Source organism: Ictidomys tridecemlineatus, chromosome 7 (assembly GCF_052094955.1).
Source record: "Ictidomys tridecemlineatus isolate mIctTri1 chromosome 7, mIctTri1.hap1, whole genome shotgun sequence".
NCBI classification, from domain to species: domain Eukaryota; kingdom Metazoa; phylum Chordata; class Mammalia; order Rodentia; family Sciuridae; genus Ictidomys; species Ictidomys tridecemlineatus.
This window is the reverse complement of record NC_135483.1, coordinates 113,593,487-113,617,795: the sequence shown is the minus strand read 5'-3', so window position 1 is coordinate 113,617,795 and position 24,309 is coordinate 113,593,487. Positions and strand designations below refer to the sequence as shown.

Below are 24,309 nucleotides of genomic sequence, written 5' to 3'. Positions count from 1 at the left end.
TAATTTTTATGAAATCAGATTTTTATATTATCATAATATTTTATTAAACAAAATCATATCTGCACTTAAAAAGATTATCAACTCTAATTTCTCTAAGGTATGTTAGTGGCTCATGATTAAATTTATAGTAGATATGAACACAAGAAGACATCCAAGAGAACTATCTCAAAAATTAGGAACTTATAGACCTACTGACATAATTTTGATTTGTGATTTTCTTATATTTCCCTTGATATCTCCCCTTATTTTTTTTAGTATTTTTTTTCTGAAATTCAATTATGTTTCAAGCCCATCCTAAGATTAGTATGTTAGTATCCATAGGAAGCATCAGAAAATAATTATAACAGAAAAGACAAAATTTAAATAGTGATTCATGTTTATTAACACTTTACCTATCATAACTTTATGTAATATGTATTATCATTTTCACTATTTTATAGATGAAAAATGTGTCAATGAGACATACTGAAATTATATTACTTGCCATTCATTCACGATCACCTATATGACCGAACTTATTTTAGACATTGTTGGACAGAGAAATAGACAGAAATTTTCTGGGAGTAGGATGCCTATCCTCAAATTATGAAATGAAAACTCACAATATTGTTAGATAAGATTTCAACAATTCTAATTGTAAGATATTGCCACTGAATGTTATTCTTATCCCTTTAAAATAGATTGAATGTTCTTTTTAAAAGATCTGTTGAGCTAAATTTAAAAAAAATAATTTTAATAAATAAAGATTAGAAAAGCAAATTTTAAAAGTGAATTTTACTACGGGTTTAAAAATAAACCTTGAAGAATGACAGCAAGATGGCAGAATAGGAAAGCTCAACCCTCTTCGTCCAAAGATCTAACTAGGTACATAAGTCAAAATATCTTTATGAAACTGGTACAATCCAGTTAAAATGTTGTACTGTAGAAGATAGGACAAAGCCAAGAAGTGTCACATTGAAAGGAATAAGAAAAGCTACTTTATAAAATCCGGGTTAAATAAAGTAGCTTTTCTCAACATTGCTGAAGCTGGCATGACTGAGCTCCAGGGGAAAATTCTGCAGTTTACTACCTCTCCCTCAGGAGAAAAAGAAGATTGAATGATGCATCTGGTGATAGCTAGATGATAGCATTTCAAGAAGTTTATCTGAGGGTTGTTCTGTTTTCCCTATTTGGAGCATGGATGGAAGCAGTATAGTTTGGATAACTGAGAGGCCAACTGAAAACAACCAAGAGTAGCAGCTTGCTATGGTTAGTTATGATTGGGTGAAATCCAGAGAAAGCACAAATGTGAGCCATTGTCTGAAAAGAGGGAAAGGAGTGGAACATGCATACAGACTTTCAGCTTCTCAGAGGGCTTTCCAAAGGACTGTAGTATGTTTTGTGGGACTTGGTGCACTCACAGAGAGATGGAGTACTTTGTATTTCTTGTGGCTACTGAGAGAAAACAGGATGAAGTAACGTGCTGCTGTAGGACCAGAGAACTCACAGTGCCACAGAAAAATACCGTAAGAACTGAAAGAGTTGAATATATTTTCAAAAATGTGTATCCCAACACAGTGTTACAAAACACATGAAGAAAAATGGAAACAAAGCCAGATAAAATTATCAAAAAAAAAAATCCAGAAAATGACCCTCAAAAAATGGAAGAACATAAATTACCCGACAACCTATTCAAAGCAAACATCATAGAGATACTCAGTAAACTCAAGGAAAAAAAATTATTCGTGGACAAAAATTACATGTCAACCAAGAATAGAAAACATTTTCTAAAATTTGGGCAATAAAAAGTACAAGAAAAAGAAGAAACTAATGGGCAAGAGAACATTTGTAACACTATTCTTGGGATTCTCACTATGAACCTTACAGACTAGAAAGAATGAAATGATATATTAAAAGAGTTAATGTATTTGGAATTGAAATTTATCAAATTTATTATGTGCATGAGTAAACATAGTTTGTATAATTATCATGTACCAATAAAATAGTGTTAAAAATAAAACTTTCAGCCAAAGATACATTATCCATCATTATTTTTCTTCAAAAATGAAGGAATAAAGACTTGTCCAAATAAGCATGAACTGAAGGAGCTCATAGCTAATAGAATTGTCTTACAAGAAATGTTAAAGGAAGTCTTTCAAATTGAAAGAAAAGGTCACTAAAACAGCAAGATAAAAGCATATGAAAGTACAAAGCTCATTGATAAAGGCCAAACATTAACCAAGAATATTGTTCTACTATAATTATAGCACATTACCCATATTTTTCTGATTTAAAAGTTGATAGGAGTACAAAAATTTGTGCATAAAAATGTTAATGAATATACAATATAAAAATTTGTAATTTTTAGCATCAATAGCAAAGTGTGTTTGTGTAAGAAATAAAGGTATAGAATGAGTGATGTTAATTAAAACTATAGTATGTTATTTGATTTATTATAAACATAAAATACATTATTATCACTATACTATGTTTTATGTAAACACCATGTTAATTAAAAACAAAATTACTATGGTATGTATGCTAAATAATATGACAAAGAAATCAAAGTATGTCAGAACAGAAAATCAACACAACTCAAAGGAAAATAGAGACAAAGAAGGGTACAAAAAAAGCTACAATACTGAAAACAAAACAAAAAAATTGTCACAAATAAGTCCTTCCCAATCAGTAATCACTATAAATGAAAATTGATTAAATTCTGTAGTCTAAGGACATGGGATGGCACAATGGATTTAACAATCAAAATAATAAAACCAAGGTCCAAATAAATGCTACTTAGAAGATACTCAATTAAGATTCAAGGACACACATACTAAAGATTGAAGGAGAAGGGGTAGAAAATGATACTCCAGTAAAATTGTTAAAAGGGATAAGTTTGGACATAATTAAATTTGGTAAAATAGAATATTGAGTCAATTAAAAGAGACAGGGACATTATATACTTATATAATGTTCAATTCATCAAGAAGCTAAAACAATTTCATAGACATGTACACCCAACATCAGAACATCTAAATATATAAGGCAAACAAAAAGAGTACTGAAGGGAGAAGTAGTAAGGACATTAAGAGATTTTGTGATCTAATTTTAAAAATTGAGAAGTACATCCATACAGATGATCAAGAAGGAAGCAGAAGGCTTAACAATATATGTATACAGAACAATCCATCCAATAGCACCAAAATACTCATTCTTTTTAGAATAAAATCAGGCATAGATGGCTTCATAGTAAATTCTACCAAAACCTTAAAAAGTAATTAATAATAGTAAGAGCATTTCATAAATTTTAACAGTATTTTTTGGTTAAAAATGCAGATGAAACAGAAGGAAATTATTTCAGTATGAGAATGGCCATACATAACAAACCCACAGCCAGCATCATACAGACTGGTGAATAACTTAAAGCTATTCCCCAAGATCAGTACCAAGGATGTACACTTTCATTCTTTTTTTTTTTTTATTGGTTGTTCAAAACATTACAAAGCTCTTGACATATCATATTTCAAACATTAGTTTCCAGTGAGTTATGAACTCCCATTTTTACCCCAAATACACATTGCAGAATCACATCGGTTACACATACACATTTCTATTCAAAATAGTATTGGAAGACCTGGCCAAAGCAATAAGACTAGAAAAAATAAATAAAAGACTGTCAAATTAGAAGTAAAATTATCTCTGTTCAGAAAGAGCATGATCCTATATGTAGAAAAAAAAAAGACTCAAAAAATAATTGGAACTAATAAATTCATCAAGAAACTTAACAATTCCATTTATAATAGCATGTATGAAGACAGGAATGCTTTGAAACTACTTTGGGTATAACCAGAGACTTGAAAAATTGTGCTCTATATGTGTAATATGAATTGAATTGCATTCTGCTGTCATATATAACAGAATAAATGAATAATTTATTTTTTTTAAAAAAGAAATAAAGACAAAATAATTTATTTTTAAAAATTTACTTTTAAGAAAAAGAATTTATTTAAAAAATAGATGTTTTTAAAAGAAATAAAGTAAAAAAAAAAATCTGTATGTGACACCAAAGGTATTGGCAAGACAAGAAAAAAGAGATGGGTTGATGGGTAAAAAAGACCTGGTGGGTCTGATCCTAACAAAGGGCGGAAAAAACGACAACAATAACAACAAAAAAACAAACAACAACAACAAAAAAAACCTTGGAGAGCTTCATTTGTAGTGAAACACATCAAAGGGAAATTTATTGTGGGAAAAACTTTTTCAAGATAAACAAGAAGGGAAGCTGTAGGAAATTGACCTGACTGGAGACTCATTACCTTCACAGTAATTCTTCGTCCTCCAGGCAGGGGGTGCCTCAAGGAAATTTGGACACATTTGTATCTCTTTCCACCCCAGAGTTGCATTTGAACCTAGGGCTGTCTGAATCAATAAATTCCATGGTTTCACAGAATTCTCTTTTAGCAGGACATTGCCAAAGCAACAGAGCATTCTCAGCTCCTCTTAGAAATGGTTCAGACAAGCACATAATTCATTCTCCACTCCCAACAGAATATGGTATTGTTATAAAGGCAAATATATCTCAATTGACAGACTAGAAAGTCCAGAAAAAAAGTTATGCATATATTTGCATTTGTAAAATGATCTTCAACAAAGGTATCAAACATACAACCCTATTTAAAAAAATAATAGCCTCTTCAACAAATGCTATTCGTAACTGGATATCCACAGGTAAATAATAATAATAATAATAATCAGTATACCACCTTTCATGATGCAAATATCAACTCAAAATTGATCAATACTGAAATGTAAAATCAAAACTATGAAATTCCTAAAATAAAACATAGGTAAAAAGCCTCATAACCTTGGTCTTGTTTATGATTTTTTTTGTATATGACACCAAAAGTATTGGCAAGACAAGCAAAAAGAGACAAGTAGGATACATAAAACTAAAACACTTTTGCACAACAAAGAGCAACAAAGTATAAAGGTAACTTAAGAATTGGAAGAAAGGTTTTCAAACTATATATGTTATATATAAATTTTTCATATTTATACATATATATTTTCAAACTATATGCTAAATATAAATATTTCAAACTACATATATGTAATTTCAAGCTATATATATAAATGGATTTATATCAAACATATATAAGTAATTTATACAACTCAATATGGCAAATAATAACAATCTCAATTTTAAAAATGGACAAAGGCATGTATAGGCAATATATAAATGATCAATAGGGATATGAAAAGATAATCATACTCATTAATCAAGAGGTTGAAACCATAATAAGGCATGAGGCATCCTTATACCTTAGGATAGTCATTGAAAATACAGAGAAAGAGAGAGACAGGAAGGGAAACCCTCAGGCACTATTGGTGAAATTGTAAAATAGTTCAACTTTTATGGAGAGAGTTTTGAGATTCTTCAGTGCTCTTACTGGAGCAATTGAAAGTTTCACTTGATATATCACAATCCCACTTCTGAGTATTTATACAAAGGAATTAAAATCAGGATCCTGAAGAGATATTTGCACTCCCATGTTCATTGCAACATCATTCACAATAATCAAGAGGTGGAAACAACCTAAATATTTATCAACTAGGACTAGAGAAAATATGATCTATGTATATGATAAAATATGATTCAGCTACTGAAAAGAAAGAAACCTCTTTTATATACTACATGAACCTTGAAGATAATACTATGCTAAGTGAAAAAAGCCAATCACAGATGAACAAATGTTACATGAGTCTACCTGGTCCTATTCTGGTTATAAAACCTATTCTGGTCCAAAACAGTTAACTCAAAGAAACAAAGTAGAAAGGTTGCTGCTAGCATCTGGGAGGATGGAGAAATAGGATATTTCTGTGCAGTGTTTATAAAGTTTCATTCATACAAGACAAAAAAGTTCTAGAGATCTGCTGTAAAACATTGAGCTTATAATTCAGTTTTGTACAAAACACTTGTAACTGTTAAGAGGATAGTTCTTGTGTATATTTTACCTCATAAAAATATGCATATATAAAGGACTTTTAATATACAAATTGTGTTATATTGCAGAGTTAAACATTTATTTTTGCTTAAATCTAATACTATTTCAAGGTAAATATAGGAAGAATATATTAACCACATTTTATTGGAGAATGAAAACAGATACATTTATATTTGAGCATTATATTCAATGTTGTTCCTTATAAAGGAAATTATGTTATATAGAACTCTGGTAATTATTGCAGAGTGGTATTTTCAACTTGTGGGACCTTTTCAAATTCTGCCTCTGCACTGGGATTCCAGGGGTGCCACTATGCTTTGCCAGATAATCAATTGTTACTAATGCCATCATGATACTTGTGAGAAATATGTTTCATTTAGGGCTGTCTGGACACAATAGTATATACATTTAGGATGATTATTACATCTCTTTTTGGAGCTGTTTATATTAGCTTTTGAAGACATATCAGGGGAAAAAATCTGCTTTTTATAACAAATAAGGTTCAATATGAGACAAAACAAATGGAAAAAAAACAGTGTATTAGGAATAAATCTAGATGGTGGTAATTGGGTGTGTTGATCAGATGAGGAGGAATTGTAAAAAGAAACAGTATAGGAAAATATACTTCAATTGTGTCAGTCTTGTCAGAATCAACTCCTGAAAGAATCCGATAAAACTGATTAAAATTTTTTGTTATGATTGAAGATTCTTTGCAAACCATAGTAGACCTATTCTGGTTATAAACAACACCAACTACAAAAACCAGTAATTGGTGGAATGTAAGAGTGATGATCTCTGTTCAGAAAAGTTGGATAATAAGGCTTTTAATAGGAAAATCATAAAAACCAAATGAGTTCCGAGCTTCCAAACGGCCGAAAATACTTCACCTCTCTCTTCCTTCTTTAATTACTGCCCAAACACTACTGCTTCAATTATCTGGCTTGGATAATATTCCTGAACCATTGCAATGGCATTGGAAGGGTGCTAGGGAGACCAGAGCCTAAAGGTCCATTTCACAGTGTCACAGTATTGAAGCAAAGTCTTCAGAGGGTAAGCTTACTCTTAAACTTTTTGTGAGACCTCAGTAAGTGAAATGATATGAGGGGAGAAGTTTTAGTTTTGTTTTTGATTGCTCTGTTACAAATTACTACAAATTAAGCATACAGATTTAGAACAATTCAGATGCTTTATTTTACAGTTCTATTAGTAAAACACAATTGCCCAGGGCTAAAATGAAAGTGTCAGCATGTCTGAGATCACTTGGAAGGGCTGTAGGGCAGAATCCATTTCTTCACCTTCCTTGGCTTTCCCAGACCACCCACATTGCTTGGCTCATGGTCTCAGACTGCCATCTTCAAATCAATCAACAGTGAATCTCTCTGACCATTCATTATTCCTAAATCTACTCTGACCACAGCTGGGTATGGTTCTCCACTTTGAAAGGTTTATGTGATTATATAGATTAGGCTAGAATATTCAGGACATTCTCCCTAATTTGAGGTCCTTAATTAATCACATATTCACAGTTGCCATCTAACATTGACTCTTTAACAGATCCATAATTAGGATATGGACACCTTTGGGAGTCATTATCCTGCCTTTCCTCATTTTAGGATTGGAAAGATGTAACTTTAGGGGACTCAGGACTTACCAGTTCTACATGCATGAGTTTTTTTCTTTGATTACTCTGATTTAGTTATTATTTATATTCCCCAGAAGTTTGTGGGAAAACTCTAACAGTAGAATGAATAAAAATGAAGATAATACTTTTGGAAATATATTGTGCATGATATAAGTAAACTTTTAAAAAAATTACATTAACTCACAAGAAATAACTTTCTTGTATTCTCTAACTATTGAGTACACCTTTTATACATGAACTTGATAAAACATAACACTTGATTATGACAATATATATTTAAAAGAAAATACTCAACTCCTCTGTATGGGGTATTTGGAGCTAAAGACCTGGATAAGTATGTGCTTCAGTTTAGGAAAGTTACCTTTGCACTTGCAAGAAAAATTCTTTATGTAAAATAAGTTATTGCATAAGGCTCTTCTGAACCAAAGAAAAACTGCAGGTGGGGAAAGAGCTCATTTGTATGAATTTGATTTCCTGCTGTGGAACCCCAGTGTAGAAATCTGATTAACTAAGAAAATGACTTTAACAGGGCTTTAAGCTATAAAGGTTCTTTTAGATGAAGAGGTCAGTTTGCCCTGGAATTAAAAGTCATAATCTTAGGCTGTATGAAAACACTGTTTAACTTCATTAACTGAAGTTGATAGTTTTCCAGTTTCTAAATAGTTGCCAGTTGTGGTAAAACTGCCTGATGTTCCTTGATTAGCAGTAGGTGATTTGGGATTGCTAAAGTTTTGCATAACAGAAGGCTAATACAAAGAAATGTAATGGTCTTTTCATATTTTAAGACAGTTGGTAGGAGGTACAGTCATTCTCAGAAAACACAGTGAAGACCTTGTTTTTAATATTCTGGTTCAAATCAAATTCTCCACATTGAAAAAAAGAAATGTTTAAAAAATTCTTATCACAGCATTCTGTTTATGCTTTTAACAAATCAATATATTCTAGCAGTCTTTGCTTGGCTTATATTTTTTCTCTTGGCATATTTAGAGTAATGTTTTGATCAGCCATGCTTTATATTCCATTACTTTTCTTGTCTCTGATAATAATCAATTTTTGACACTGGAAGTCAGAAGAAGTTAGATGAAAGCCAACTGAATTTGTTGGATCAACTGTATTACCAGCAGTTTGTGTGTACACATACACACAAACATTCTCAATACACACACTGTATTAGAGGAGCTGTAAATGTTCAAAAGGAGCCAAGGTTTTGTATTTCATCTATTTAAGCTAAGTCTGATACAGGTAAGCATATCAATTTGAACAATGATACAATATTGTACCTGTTTCAAGGGGAAGAATATGTAGTTATTTGAGGTTTCTCTTGAATCTTGGAGTATCTCCTCATTCTTTCCAGGTTAATATGAAATGAAAGAAAAGACATTGGATATATTTATATCTGATATCAGTCTGTTCCCCAAGTCTATCTAAACAGCTATTATATTCCCTTTTTTTTAATTCTTAATTTACCTTTAAGTTGTCTATGATTTAATTATTTTTTTACTCTATCATAGGGTAACTCTTCTATTCTCCTTTCTGAGGTTTAGTTATTTATGAGTATTTAATGATGTCTGTCTTAGAAATTAAAGCTAAAATTCAAATAATGTAAAAATATCAGCATCGTTTAATATTTATTTTTAAGAGGCAAATGTACCTCCTTAAGAGCACTTTTAAAAACAATAGTTAATAGGTACTTTTTAGTACTTTTAGAACATGCTGTAGTTGAAATACATTATTATAAAGTAGATCTTAAAATAATGGACAGCTTTCATAGAACCCCAAACCAGGAAAACTTTGCTGATACATGGATATTTGAGATACAGTAGTCAATATACTTATGATAAAGGTACTTTAATCTGAAGCTAGCCAATCCCTAAAAAACAAATGCCAAATGTCTTCTTTGACATAAGGAGAGTAACTAAGAACAGAGTAGGGAGGAAGAGCATGAGAAGATGATTAACATTAAACAGGGATGAGAGGTGGGAGAGAAAGGGAGAGAGAAGGGAAATTGCATGGAAATGGAAGGAGACCCTCAGGGTTATACAAAATTACATACAAGAGGAAGTGAGGGGAAAGGGAAAAAAAAAACAAGGGGGAGAAATGAATTACAGTAGATGGGGTAGAGAGAGAAGAGGGGAGGGAAGGGGAGGGGAGGGGGATGGGGGGGATAGTAGAAGATAGGAAAGGCAGCAGAATACAACAGACACTAGTATGGCAATATGTAAATCAGTGGATGTGTAACCAATGTGATTCTGCAATCTGTATATGGGGTAAAAATGGGAGTTCATAACCCACTTCATTCAAAGTGTAAAATATGATATGTCAAGAACTATGTAATGTTTTGAACAACCAACAATAAAAATTTTAAAAAATAAATAAATAAATAAAAATTAAAAAATAAAATTTAGGGAAAATATTCTGCTTTACCATATATAATCTTATTGCAAATAGAACTTACAACATAAATCCACTACTTTTTAAAGTATGAATTCAGTGAAAAATACTATTACTTAAAGTTACTCATAATGAGCATGTGGTTGAGAATAATACTAAATGTACAAATAGATGTATATCTGTAGTTTTATACAGACAGATATGTGCACCTCTAAGTAGATGTGTGTAGATTTTACAAATGTTGCATTAAACTATATTACATTGTTATAAAAACCAAGAATTTTATTCAGTTCATTGATGACATTGTCATGCTACTATAGACCTGAATCATCTTTAAGAAACTATATAATATTCTCTTGTGTGAGGCAATAATTTATTCAACATATTCCCAATTTCTAAATACTTAGTTGGTTTTAATTTTTTGTCTTATTAATGTTACAATTAAAATCCTTTGAAATATATGATTACCCTCTCATTCAATGGTTTCAGTAGAATCATGTCTTAGTATAGAAATGTTATTCCAAAGACATACAAAAGAATATTTAGCTTAACATTGCAGTTTGGGATAAGCTACCTGAAGGAGTTTCTTGAATGTTGATTGGAAGCCATGTAGCCTTATTTTGAAATCTGAAATGAAACACCTTCAGTATTATAGATTGGTTTTATTTCATCTATAATTATTACTTATAAATGTTCTCTCTCTCCTGGAATTTACATTTTACTTTGTGGCTTTCCATCATTTCTCTGGACTTGTTACATTTTACTTTTCCATATAACTCAAATTTGTCTATAACAAATCTACTCTGAGATCCCTAAACCCAAACATGTTAGTTTTGTTTGCTCCTACCCAAAACTCTCTTCTCAATGTTTTTGTAGTTGAATTCTTCCTTTATTTTGTCAAAATATCATCTCCTCAGAACCATCATCTACTACCACTTAACCTTATAATTTTATATTTTATCTCCCTTTCACATAATTACATTTTACCACATGACTCAGATTTTCTTTATAGCTTTATTACTGTCTGAAGTACTTTATTTATTTGTTTACCTTGTTGTTCTGACTTGTAGAATGTAAATTCCATAAGAAAAGAAATATTGTCTTTCCTTGTACTATGGTATAGATAGATATTGGATATGTATGTGTTTCTTTTTGTACATAGAACTTGTGCTATAATATTCTTGAATAAATGGAAAATTTATGGGACTGCTCCATGCCCAAGGTTTTACACACTAGAAGGAGACAGGACAGGAACAGATCCTTATTAAACATCTTTTTCTTGGGGGTAGGGGGTGGCTAGAGGTTTACATTAAGTTATCACGACCTGTGTGATGTTTACAGTTTCCTTGAACTGGGGCGGTGAATCAGATTAGAAATATTAAAGGTAATATTCCATTGTGTATGTATGCTACATTTTTTTTATTCATTCATCTATTGAAGGGCATCTAAGTGGGTTCCACAGTTTAGCTGTTGTGAATTGTACTACTATAAACATTTTACTCAGCAATAAAAAAGAATAAAATCATGGCATTTGCAGGTTAAAGGATGAAGTTTGAGAAGATAATACTATGTGAAGTTAGCCAAATCCAAACAACCAAATGCCGAATGTTTTCTCTGACATAAGGAGGCTGATTCATAGTGGGATAGGGATGGAAAGCATGGGAGCAAAAGACGAACTCTAGATAGGGCACACGGGTTGGAGGGGGCAGGGGGTTAGAAATGATGGTGAAATGTGATGGTCATTATTATCTAAAGTACATGTATGAAGATAGGAATTGGTCTGAATATACTTTGTATACAACCAGAGATATAAAAAATTGTGCTGTATATGAGTAATAAGAATTGTAATGCATTCTGCTGTCATATATGTATTTTAAAAATTAATTAAAAAATAATTTAAAAAAGAAATATTAAAGGTATGAGAAATGTAAGAAATAAAGACACACAGATAAGTGAAAGGGGGGCAAGGGTCGTGAGTTGATCCAGCTGCCCAGAGGTAAAAGAGTTGTATGCATAATCTGCTAAACCCCAACCATATTGTTTTTCTCAACTTAACCTTTTAATGCCCATACCTATAAAATAAATGTATGGAGTTTTTGTTCTCTCTGTTAGATCCAGTCTCCATCAAAAAACAAGAATGCAAAAGAGAAAGGATTATTCTTTGGGAGGATTATGAGACTAACTGTGTTCCTAGATGATGGGAGTGACCTTTAAGATGGAATAAGTAGGACAGAATATACTTGCCTCAGGAGAGGAATTTGCTGATACGTAATGTGTATAAATAGCATTTGGAAACGTGGGATAAAACAAAGTCAAAAATGATCTTTGAGAAACCTGAATCAGCCATGTCATTAAAACTCTTGAGCATTACAAATTTTAAAACTGATTGTTATTGTAAATAATAGAATTATGGGTATTGAAAGAATCCTAAGACAATATCATATTAGATTAGCAACTACTGAAAAATCATAAGGTCAGAATAACAACTGCTATCTCTGTTGAAATATATTTCAGTTAACACCAGTGTTTCATAATCCACTAAGTACTGCATGAAACCTTAGCTAAAATTTCAAACTATTTTTGTATTAAGTTGCAGAGAAAAATGGAAGTAGATTTTAAGTCCTATCTAAAATTAAGCCTCATATATGTGAAACAGCCAGACATTTCTTACTTCTAATATTACATGTACATATTGATTCTTTTGTAAAATTCATAATTGAATTAAACAGAGATAAACATGAATTTTTTTTGCAATTTTTAGATGTTCCTATTAAATAAATGTAAAACAAAGACTAATAATTTCATAATGTATTTTAAGCAATTAAATCTGCTATGGAACATAAGAAATAAATACTATTAGGATCAGAAGTGCTTAATGGATTAATCTATTTTCCAACTAGAAAGACTACAATAGGTTGTTGTTTGGTTTGGGTTTTGTTAATTTTAATTCAAGGTTTTAATACTGTGCCTTAAAACTTTTGCTTTTGCATTCAATTCTGCAGAGCTCATAATTGATTAGTTCATACTATTGTTATCTTAAATTTCAGGAAATGAAGACACTTAGCTGTACCTTCACTCCCAGAAGCTAATAATTGCCACTTTACACCCCATCTAAACCCAGAATTTAGATGACTATGAGAGTGCAGTAGAGAAAAATATGATTAGATGTATGTGAAGAGAGAGGAGAAGTTATCAGAACCTCCTGGAAAGTCCGGTTTGCTATAACTTGTGTGCAAAGACGCTATTGCAAAGATACTGATTCTCTAAAACAGAACAGATCCTTATGAAATGTTTTAGTAACTCATCCAAATTTAAATTAATAATCCAATCAGAAAGGTCTGTGAAGAATCTTCAATAATAAATGTCAATAGTAAACACCTTTACAAGTTATATAGTTTGCAATTTTCTTGATTTTGTGTATTTATTAATGACACACTATACTAGAAGAAATAAGACAGTATACAAAAAGATGCACCTTTTGTTTATCTTGGTGTTTAGTTTCATTGCAAACTATTATGTCACCTCAAATATTTATTTCTTTAGTTAACACTATGGTCTTATAGTGTTATTTCTATAGTCTTTTCTCAAACATTCATTAAAAACAATTCAGTAAAGTGTATTCAAAGACTTGGAAATGAATACTTTCTTGATTGGCTGGATTTACTCTGTCTTATATTTAATTAGTTTCACTTAATAATTTGAGCCAAATACATCACTGTTCATAATTTGAAGTTCATCTTCATTATATGGATTTGATTTGGTTAACCTAACATATGCATGAGGCACCATTCTAATATTAGCCCAAACTGAGGCTAGTTTCAAAATGGGAGGGAGAAAACACATTTCTGGTTCAAAACAGAACCCCCCCCAAAAAAATGATCTAAGCTAAAATGAATAAAGGTGACCTTAACTAGTAAAAGCTAGAATGAAACAATCAGATCCTTTGATTCTGATTTAATCTGAAAGAGAGATAGTTCAAAGAATTATGTAAGACAATGGTAAAACATCTCATGTTGATAGATTGTTGTACAAAGTTGTTCACTATTTAGTGACAAGTAATGCTTTCTTATGGCTTCTCTAAAAATTAAAGTAGAAAATGAAGAGTGCACCAAATAACATATATGATACATATGCTATTATTATATATCATATGATATTATATATTTATATACATATAATTGCATAATTTTATGTTTCATAGTTTGAAAGATTGATTCAGTCTGAAAAATTTATTGAAGATCATTAAACAGCTCATTATAGGGTCTAGAATAGAATTCAGTCAATTGGACAAAAATACAGCTCAACTGGACAAAAATGCAGCTAGGAAATCCTCCAGCAAAGCAGGGATAACTTAAAAAAATAAGTCTACAATCCTTATAACATATGTTAGTGCCAGGTATTTTTCCCCCATTGTATGAAAATGTGACAAAGAAATTCATTTTGACTTCCAAAAAATATATTCAAAGCCAAAGGTGTTGCCAAGTTGATTTTTAACTGAACAAATGCATGTTTTAGAAACCATGATAGTCTTTCATGTCGGAAAACAGAAGAAAATAATGATGACAATGTGAGAATGATTTCTATTCTCTGAGATGTGGAGTGAGAGCTGATGATGCATGCATTGTAGCAGAAGCAAATGCAGTACAACCCTGGCAGGCATGCTGGCTACAGACTTTGACCATCTGCTCTATGCAGACCTCCAAAAGATCATCATGTCTTGTGATGGATAGATGTAGCATTTTCAGAATTCTGACAAACTCAGTAAAGCAAGGCAGTTATTGATGTTTTTTTTTTCTTTAAAAAATAGTACTCCCAATGTACCCTAATATTCTATATATATGATTTACTCTATAACCATATTTATAGAAAAGTAATAACAATATTGATGACTACCATTCATGTGATAGTTTTTCCTTTCTCTTACATTTTTAAATAAATAATTGAAACTACTCTCAGAAGTATTATATAAAAGCATCTCAGTAGAGATTTAAAAGTGATATTATAAATCAGTACTTTAATGCTAGGAAGGAAATATTTTGTTACCTTTTATGGGCTTGCAGATAGGCAGAAGATACTGCAGAACACCATGAATTTTGAACTCTAATTACCAAATTTTCAAAAAGGTAACTACAGTGAAGTAACTTCTCCAAGTTGAAATTGAATAAGCAGAATCAAAGAGTAATAAGGAAGTTGAGTATATAAAATGAAAGTATTAAGAATAGAGCAAAACATTGATTTTAGAATAATGGGATATAATTATTGATTGATAACTAACCATGAGCCACATTATGGAAAGGATAGATTCAGGCTATAGAATCTTGCCTTGATAACATGGAGTCAAAGTGAGCTGTTGTAATATTTATGTGCAATTAAATATTTTGATATGATAGAGTTTCACTTAAATCACAGAGATGTTGAAAGCATTATACTGAGACAAATATTATAATGATTTTGAAAATAAATAGAATGCATTAATGAATTTAGCATAGTGTAGAGAAAGCAAAGTATCTATCTCTTTGACACTACTGTGGTGATCTTCTACAGTATTTAGAGCTAATATTCAGCTTATATATTATGTATTTCTAGTCATTATGTATTTTGCTCCAAAATTCATTAATTATGAAGAATTTTTCTCAATTTAAATAGCTACTACTTTAGTTCCTTGGGCAGCTCTGCAGCCTAAGTAGAAGATTTCAAAATGTTTACACTTAAATTTAAGCTACATTGTCTGTTTACTTTCTACCCTTAAACAACTTATATAGCTTACATGAGTCTCAATTTTCTTGATTGTTTATTTGTGAAATATGCTTTAACCATAAGACTGAAGAGATGAATTAAAAAAAATATTGGAGGTAAAATGCCTAGCAGTCTCTCTAACATACATGGTATTTGATAAATGATGGCTTTCTTATTCCTGGATTATTACTACAAATGAGGTAGCAGTTATTGTGCTTGTACCACCCATCTCCAGACACCAGAATATGGTGGATTCTGGAGGCAGAGAGATCTGAGTTCTATATATAGTTGTGTTTCCTACTAGCTGTGTCTTTTAAAAATAAGTTATATACTGCTCTAAGAATTCATTTTTTCATCTGTAAAATACGTACAATAATAATACCTACTTTAGAGAATTGAGCTGGGGATTAAATTAGAAATGTATTTATTACTTTGTGTTTCTGTTACTAACATTATTTTAAATAGTTCCTGATAAACACAATTGCTTTCCTGAAATATATAGATATTTCCATTGCAAATTTTGAGGTATAGCTCATGGTGAATTACTATTAGCTAGTTTGAAAAATCAGTCAACATTAGGAACATTTAAATGTTCTATGGATAGATATTATTCACTGGATTGCCCTGTACACCCATTATTTTTTCATTCTAGTATCTATACTTTAAATCCAGTTTGTTTAACATATTTATTGATAAGCTTCTATGATTAAATTTCTACGTAAGAATGCGATTTAATGTAAAATGAAGCAAACATCTTTCCATTTCTCAGTGGGTATAGGGTTATTTGGTTTTATTTTGAGGTGAAAGAGTAAATCTATTTGTTCATTTTCCCAACTAGACATTAACCTGCTCATGCAGACACACACACACACACACACACACACACACACACAAGTATATATTTATCACCAGCCTGCAGTACACGGGGCTTTGTGCACATGAATGTTTGAACTGTGTTTTTCTCAATGGGATGTGAGAAAGAGCCAGGTTACTTGAGAAAGCTTACATATGGAAATGTACATATTAGCATAATTTTTAATATTATAATGAAAAATCCAAAATGCCTCTTGGCCTAATTCAGCATTTGCCTTTTGCTTTTTATTTTCTGATTTAGTCAGTTTCCTTTATGCATTTCTACAATATTAAATGCTATTTTTTTCTGAATTTCTAATTTTACCCTATTTCCTTCTAAAAAATTATGAGTTGAATTTTGTGCTTTGTAACATTATAAGATAATGGATAGATATGTTACAATTAGAGCCAAATGAAATGGATATGTGGGTAATGATATAAAGAGTACTATATATCACTAATTTTAACTGAGGGAAATAACTAAGGAAAAAAGAAAGAATTTTCTCATTATTAGAACTACTCTGAAATTTTATTTAAATCACATGTTAATAGTAAAAAGATAATCATAGTTCCAAGTTATTATTTTCTACACAATTTTATAGAGTGTAGAAAGCACATCTCTTATTTTTTGTATGGTCTTCCTATCTTCTGTATCTTTTTCTAAAGATATTTTTATTTAATATAAATATGCTATTAAGATTATATGAGTGTGTGTGTGCATGCATGTGTGTGTTAATTTGAATACAGCATACCTATATTCATACCTATCATATAGAATATGCATATATTCCCCATATAGAATTTACCAAATGCCAGCTGAGAACAATATTATTGAAGGAACAAATATATATCTACAAGATCTTCAAATTTTATTTATGAATGAAGTGAGAATATCAGAGAGTAACAAAAGTAATTTATTTTAGCTTTGTCCCTCAGTGGAATCCCATCATATTTCTGTGATGAAATTTTTATCATTGGATTAGCTTTATATGTGGGCATAAAAAGAAATGTTTCATTAATAATAGCAATTTCTTCAAAATAATGCAGGCTTCATCCTTTGACAATTCAATTAGCAACAAGAAAAAATGAGTTTACAATATAATTCTAAGGAAAGTCTTGCTTAGGCCCTGGTATTCTTTCTATCTTTTGGAAATGAGAAATAATTGACAGTATATAATTTTTCACATTTCTAAAAGGAAACTCAACAACAAATTTGAAGATCAGCTCTGATAATTATTTTACATGCCTTGTGTGTGTGTTCTCTTTTTCCTTATTCTTAACTTTATATATTGAATGTGTTATATTTTGTTGTGATTTCATAATGTTCTCTTGTCAGCTTCCTTGAATTTATTATGAAGCAAATTTGGGAATATAAAACTACTTGCAGGTGTAGATATTCATTTGTGACTCTAGAAATTTGACCACATACTGATTAAAAACAATAGCCTTAATCTTCAGACTAAAATAATTATATTACTCATGTGTATCATGGGGGTCATCTTGATCATACCTCCAAGTTAAAAGGTGAAGAAACAGATGCACAACAGTTGAAAGGCTTGCCCAAGGATACACCTTTACCTAGCAACTGCATCCCATGGTACTTTCCTCTGTAACATGCTATTACATCAGGACTTGAATTATTTCCCCTTACCCATCATCACTTCTTCATGTATCAGCATTCTGAAATTGTTTCCTTCCTGAGTACAATATCTGTTATTTTTGCTCCTTTGCCTTTGTGTCTCACACTGTCTTAAAATCCAGTTTTCTATCTTCTGCTTACCTTATCTATCTAGACAGTTTATAGCTGCCATTTAGGAAACTACTCCAAACTCTCACATGGAAGTAAGAATGTGTCTCAGACTATACAATTAATGACTTTCTTTTGGGGTCCTCATGGTGTTTTGGAAAAATGTATGAGTATTTATTTATGTGCATTGTAACCAACAGTTTTATGTCCATTTCCCTAGACAGACTGTAAGTTTTCTTACTGCAGACACTGTATTTTGTGTTGAATTAATTCACTTTCTCATTAAAAGAGTTTTGGACTCCAGTAACTAGTACTAAAGATTGACACCTAAAATGTAAATGCTGTTATGGTAAAACACCAGGAACAGTCTTTTCTTTTTTAGTTGTCTAAGTTTTAAAGTTCAGATATACATACATACATTTATTTATTTATTTATTGTTTAAATCTTAAGCTTTAAACCGCACACAATTGAAAAAGAATGCAGATTTGTACCTCTTGGACCAATTATCCAGATTCCAAATTCTCTATAATATGCACTGTCATTGATACATCATTCAGTATTCAAATCATAGGCATTATAATGACTGAAACTGTTGCAGTTTAGACACCAGGAAGGCTGGCTGATTCCACCCTGATAGCTAAGCTAAGGAAAACAGAAGCCTTGGTATAAATATACAACAGGGCAATTTCAAAATTTCGAAAGTTTTTTAAACACATATTATCAATAGCTATGGTAAAAAGACTATCAGAATTTCTATTATTAGCCTGATTTATAGGGTTTACTATCAAAGCAGGTTTAAATTCCAATTTATTGTCACTAGCAAAGAAAATTTACTTAAAAGGAAAGTTAATCCACTTTTCATAATCTCTTAAAAGACTAAAAATTTCTAAAAGTTGATTCAATTATGTAAACATAGATTTTTTTTAAAAAAGCATCAGTGGATTCCATTTGAAAGAAAATTAAATTGTGTCATAATTGTCATTATATAATTTAAAAATACAGGGTGTTGTGAACAATGTATAGAATTTACTTAGTTAAGGGCTGGGGTTGTGGTTCAGAGGTAAAGCGTTCACCTAGCATATGCAAGGCCCTGGATTTGATCCTCAGCACCATATAAAAATAAACAAATAAAAAAATTTAAAAAGGTATTGTGTCCAACCACAACTAAAAAATAAATTAAAAAATAATTTACTTATTTAAGATTTAAACTTTATCTATTATTCAATTTTTAAAGATGATGATTATAGTTTAGAACTTAGGTCAAGAATAAAGTATACGCAGTCTAATGTAGTCTATCATTTTTCTAAATCTAACATGTAAGACAAATGTTAAGCAATATAGATTTAGATTAGGTACATTAACTGAGGTAAAAACTAATACTCTATATCTCTAAAAATGAACAAAAACCTTTTAAAAAAAATACAATTTTAACATTCCTGGATTTTTGAGGAAAATACCTGAATATTTTTCATAATTTATATATTATATATATATGATAAATGTAAATATGCATATAAATTTATTGCATTTAATTTGTAATAATATTATTATTATAATAATAATATAATATTATTGTATCATTAGCTCTACATGTAGTAGGCATTTAAACTCTACTGTATCTTTTGTCCTTTTGTTGCATTTTTTGCTATATATTTGTCTTTCAAACCAGAGTACACATGGTATTTAAATTAGTTTTTATTTCTTAGTCCATCCAAGCCTGAGCTCAATAAATTAGTGTTGTAGTTGTCATTTTCTCTTGATTGAGTGAATATGTATACTCAGTGAAGGGAGGTATAAAGATGAATATGGGATGAGTGAATCATTTTTAAAAGCAAGAAATGGAGATACATGTTTATTTCATGTAATTCAATCAGAGAGCACAGTGTATGGGAACATTTCATTGGGCATTAATTGCTAATTGAATCTGGGGACTGACCTAGAATAAGTAAGCTTTAAATAGTGAACTAAAAGAAAGTGCTGTATTTATCTGATAATGGTGAACTAGGTAGGGCTGACATACCCCTGTGTGGCTTGGGGTGTTATAATTAACTTGCATTTCAGTACTTTCAAAGTTTTACTGACTCTTAATTAACCATGTTTCTAAGCATCTTTTTCCAGAGAGGTTCAGATTTTGGCTAATTAATAGAGAAACTTAATCTATGCTTTATTTTAAGGATCTTTTTGTTCTTAAGCTTCTGTCCAATAAAATCTTGCCTAGGGTTGACCTTTCTTACAAAATAGCTGCTGTACAGAACCTTGCAAGGTAATATGTCAGGAGCATTTGAGTGATAACCCGACAAATTTTCATTTATAGGCGGCTGAAGTTCAGGATGTCCACAAAGACCTCAGACTTGACATACTTCACATGGACTGCACTTCCTCCTGTGAAACTAAGAAATTGTCTGCCTGGTATTTATTTGTCCCTACAGAACTTTTGGGATTTCTTTGGAACTGGCAGTGCATTCCTACTTCCTAAGTACTGAGCATTCATAAAGAACACATAACCTATAAATCTGGAAGAACTTCATCTTCCCAGAATTGTAAACTCATCTCCCTGAATCCTTCTTAGAGGCAGGATTTATCTGTCTTCTCAGGTTGACACTGGAAAATAAAATAAAATAAACAAATAAACAAAACATTGAGTGTTCCGGTCAGCTTTTTCATTGCTGTGACTAAAAGACCTGACCAGAAAAACTGTAGAGGAGGAAAAGTTTATTTGAGGGCTCACAGTTTCAGAGGTCTCACTTCATAGAAGGCCAGCTCCATTCCTCTGGTTCAAGGTGAGGCTTAACATCATGGCCAGAAAGAATGGCAGAGGGAATTAGCTCACATCATGATGACCCAAGTAGAGAGAGAGAGAGAGAGAGAGAGAGAGAGAGAGAGAGAGAGAGAGAGAGAGAGAGAGAGAGCGCGAGCCTCCACTCTCCAGATACAAAAGATATGCTCCATAGCCACACCCCCAATGAACCACTTCATTCAGCCACAACCCACTTGCCTCCAGTTACTGCTCAGTTAATCCCAGCAAGGATTAATTCACTGATTAGGTTAAGTCTCTCACAACCCAATCATTTCTCCTCTGAACCTTTTTTTGCATTGTCTCACAGGTGAGCTCTTGGGGGACACCTCACATCCAAACCATAACACTGAGATTAAAGACAGCTTCAAAATAAATCCCCACTTAGGATCTTATTATGTCGGTGCCATGCTTCACTTGGCTTCCAGCATACCTTGTATTCTTTGGACTCTTACAAAGAAACTGCACATGGACAGACTTCCAGGACCAGCGATCTTCCCTGTTCCCTGCTCGAGACATACTGATTAGTTACAAGAGAAGACAATGTTGATGATGAGAACCTACTGGACTAACAAATCAAGCAAGTTAACTTGTTTCACCACTTGCCTTTGTCCATTCCTTAGATTTCCACAGGCCCTTCCAAAATAGTGTGTTACTCCTAGGGACAGCTCCCCTAATTAAGATATCTATCGATCTATCTATCTATAGATATAGATTCATTCTAAAATTACAATACCTGTCTGTAAGATAGTACTGAAAACGTTAAGTCTAATGAACTAAGTAACAGAGACTGTTTCAGATATATTGAACAAGCATCACCAATTTAACTAGTCTGTTCAAAGGCCATGACTTTCAGGTGATCCTCAGGTATCCAGGCACCATAATCAACCAAGCAATCATATTTACATCCTGTCCCCTCCTGATATGTTGGATTGAGGTGCATTTTACCTCAGTTGTAAAGCTGAGAGGAATATTCTTATTTATTTATACATAGGTACAAGAAGAAACATAATAAGGGTAAAATTTAACCCAGTAATTCTTTTAAGGTGATGAAATAAGAATACTAATAGAAGCCTCTAGAATAATAAGAAAATTTATGTAGTTTTTGTTTTGGTGTTTGATCTTATTGATTCTATTCCTAAAGAACTTATACAATTGTTATTTTGGTGTTTGATTTTGTTGATTCTATTTCTAAAATCTCCCTCTTTCTCTGTTTTTGTTGTTGTTGTTGTTGTTGCCATTGCCATGTCTAAGCCCAGACTACTTTTTCTTCTCAATGGCTGCAATAGTCTCCTAGCATTTCTCCTGGTGTCTAGCTTTCCTTTCCTCCAAGATGATACTGTAGGCAGTGTCATCTTCCAGGATACAAGCTTCATCATCTCAATCTTTTTCATAAAACTTTCTGTAACTTATCATGAGTTTCAAGATTAGGCCCAGATCACTTAACATGGCATATAAGGGTCATCACTCATCCCTTCTTGTCATACTTTTTTTCCAACATTACTAAAGATTTTCCAGTTTTCAAACATGTTACAGTCTCTGTTGGATAATATTCCAGTATACGCATATACTAAGACTTGTTTAGCATTCATCCATTGATGGGCATTTGGGATGTTTATTCCATTCAGTTAATGTGACTCATGTTGCTATGAATATGCATAAAATTGTATTTGTTTGCATACCTGTTTTAAATTGAGGAATATACCTAGGAGAGGAATTTCTCATTCATGAGATGATTTTCTATTTAACTTTTTGAGGAACAACCAAATTATTTTCCACACAAGGTGAATCATTTTGAATTCCCACAAGCAAAAATATTAGATTTTAAAATTAAAATCATTTAGTTACCATTATTAAAGTTCTTTATTTCTTTATATTACTTCAGTTTACTTTCCTTCCATTTCAATCTAAAGCACTGCCTTTAACATTATTTTTCTGTGTTTCCATGTTTTAATGTCCCTGCAATTACAAGGTATTGTACAAATACTCCCTTAGCACTGGTATATAATTAGAGCACAATTTGACATTTGATCTTTTTAAAAATAAAAATTGCGTATATTTAAGTTACACAATGTGATGACATTATGAAAGGATTACTGCAGTCAAGATAAATATCACATCCATCTCCTCTCATAGTTACCTTTTTTGTGTGTGAGTTTAGAGCGAATACTTAATATATAGTCTCTTGACAAACTTCTGTACAGTATTACAATACCATATTATTAATTATAGTCGCCATACTGTTAATTACATTCTAGAAATTAGTCATTACCCACACAAATGAAACTTTGTGGTATTTGACCTGTATCTCCTCATTTCCTGCTCCATCTCCCACTCCTTGCTAACCAGCATTCTATATCTGCTTCTATGACATTGTGAAATTACTAAGTACTTTTATCTCTAATGTGTGGCTCATTTCATTGAGCATAGTGTCTTCAGGTTCATCCATATTTTCACAAAGGTGGGGGGTTTCCTGATTTTTAAATTATGAATTATGAATAGTATTCCTTTATATATATAATTTTTTCTTTATCCATTCATCTATTGATGGACCCTTAAGTGGTTCTCATATTGTGGCCTTTGAGAATAATGCTACAATAAAAATAGAAGTGCAAATAGCACATTGATGTATTTATTTTATTCCTTTGGATACACACCCAGAAGTGGGATCATATGATGGCATCATTTTTAAGTAGTTACTATTTCCCATAATTGCTGAGTTCTTTCCCATTTCTACCAACAATGTGCGAGGGTTCCCTTTCCTCTACATCCTTACTGACTCTGGCTATCTTTTGAGTTCTGGATAATAGACTTTGTGGTAGGTGTGAGATGATGTCTCATTATGGATTTGATTTGAATTTATTCAGTGAATAATGATATTGAGCACGTTTTCATATGCCTAGTGACTATTCGTGTATCTTCTTTGGAAAAATACCTATTTGGGTTCATTGTCCATTTTTAGTTGGGCTATTAGTTTCTTGCTATTGAATTATATGAAGTCATTATATATTTTAGATATGAATCCCATATAGGGAGTATTGTTCTCAAGTATTTTCTCTCATTCCTTAAGTGGCTTTTTCATTTTGTTAAGGTTTTACTTTGCTGTGCAGAAATTGTTCAGGTTTGATGTAGTTTTCCTGTGCTTTCTGTCATATCCAAAAC

General features: G+C 31.6%; 1 protein-coding gene across 5 annotated transcripts in view; it reads left to right on the top strand.

Annotated features, from left to right (window-relative positions):
* The window catches only part of Lrp1b (LDL receptor related protein 1B), a 1,779,935-nt gene that overhangs the window by 655,191 nt on the left and 1,100,435 nt on the right, over positions 1 to 24,309 (top strand). The window lies entirely within an intron of this gene.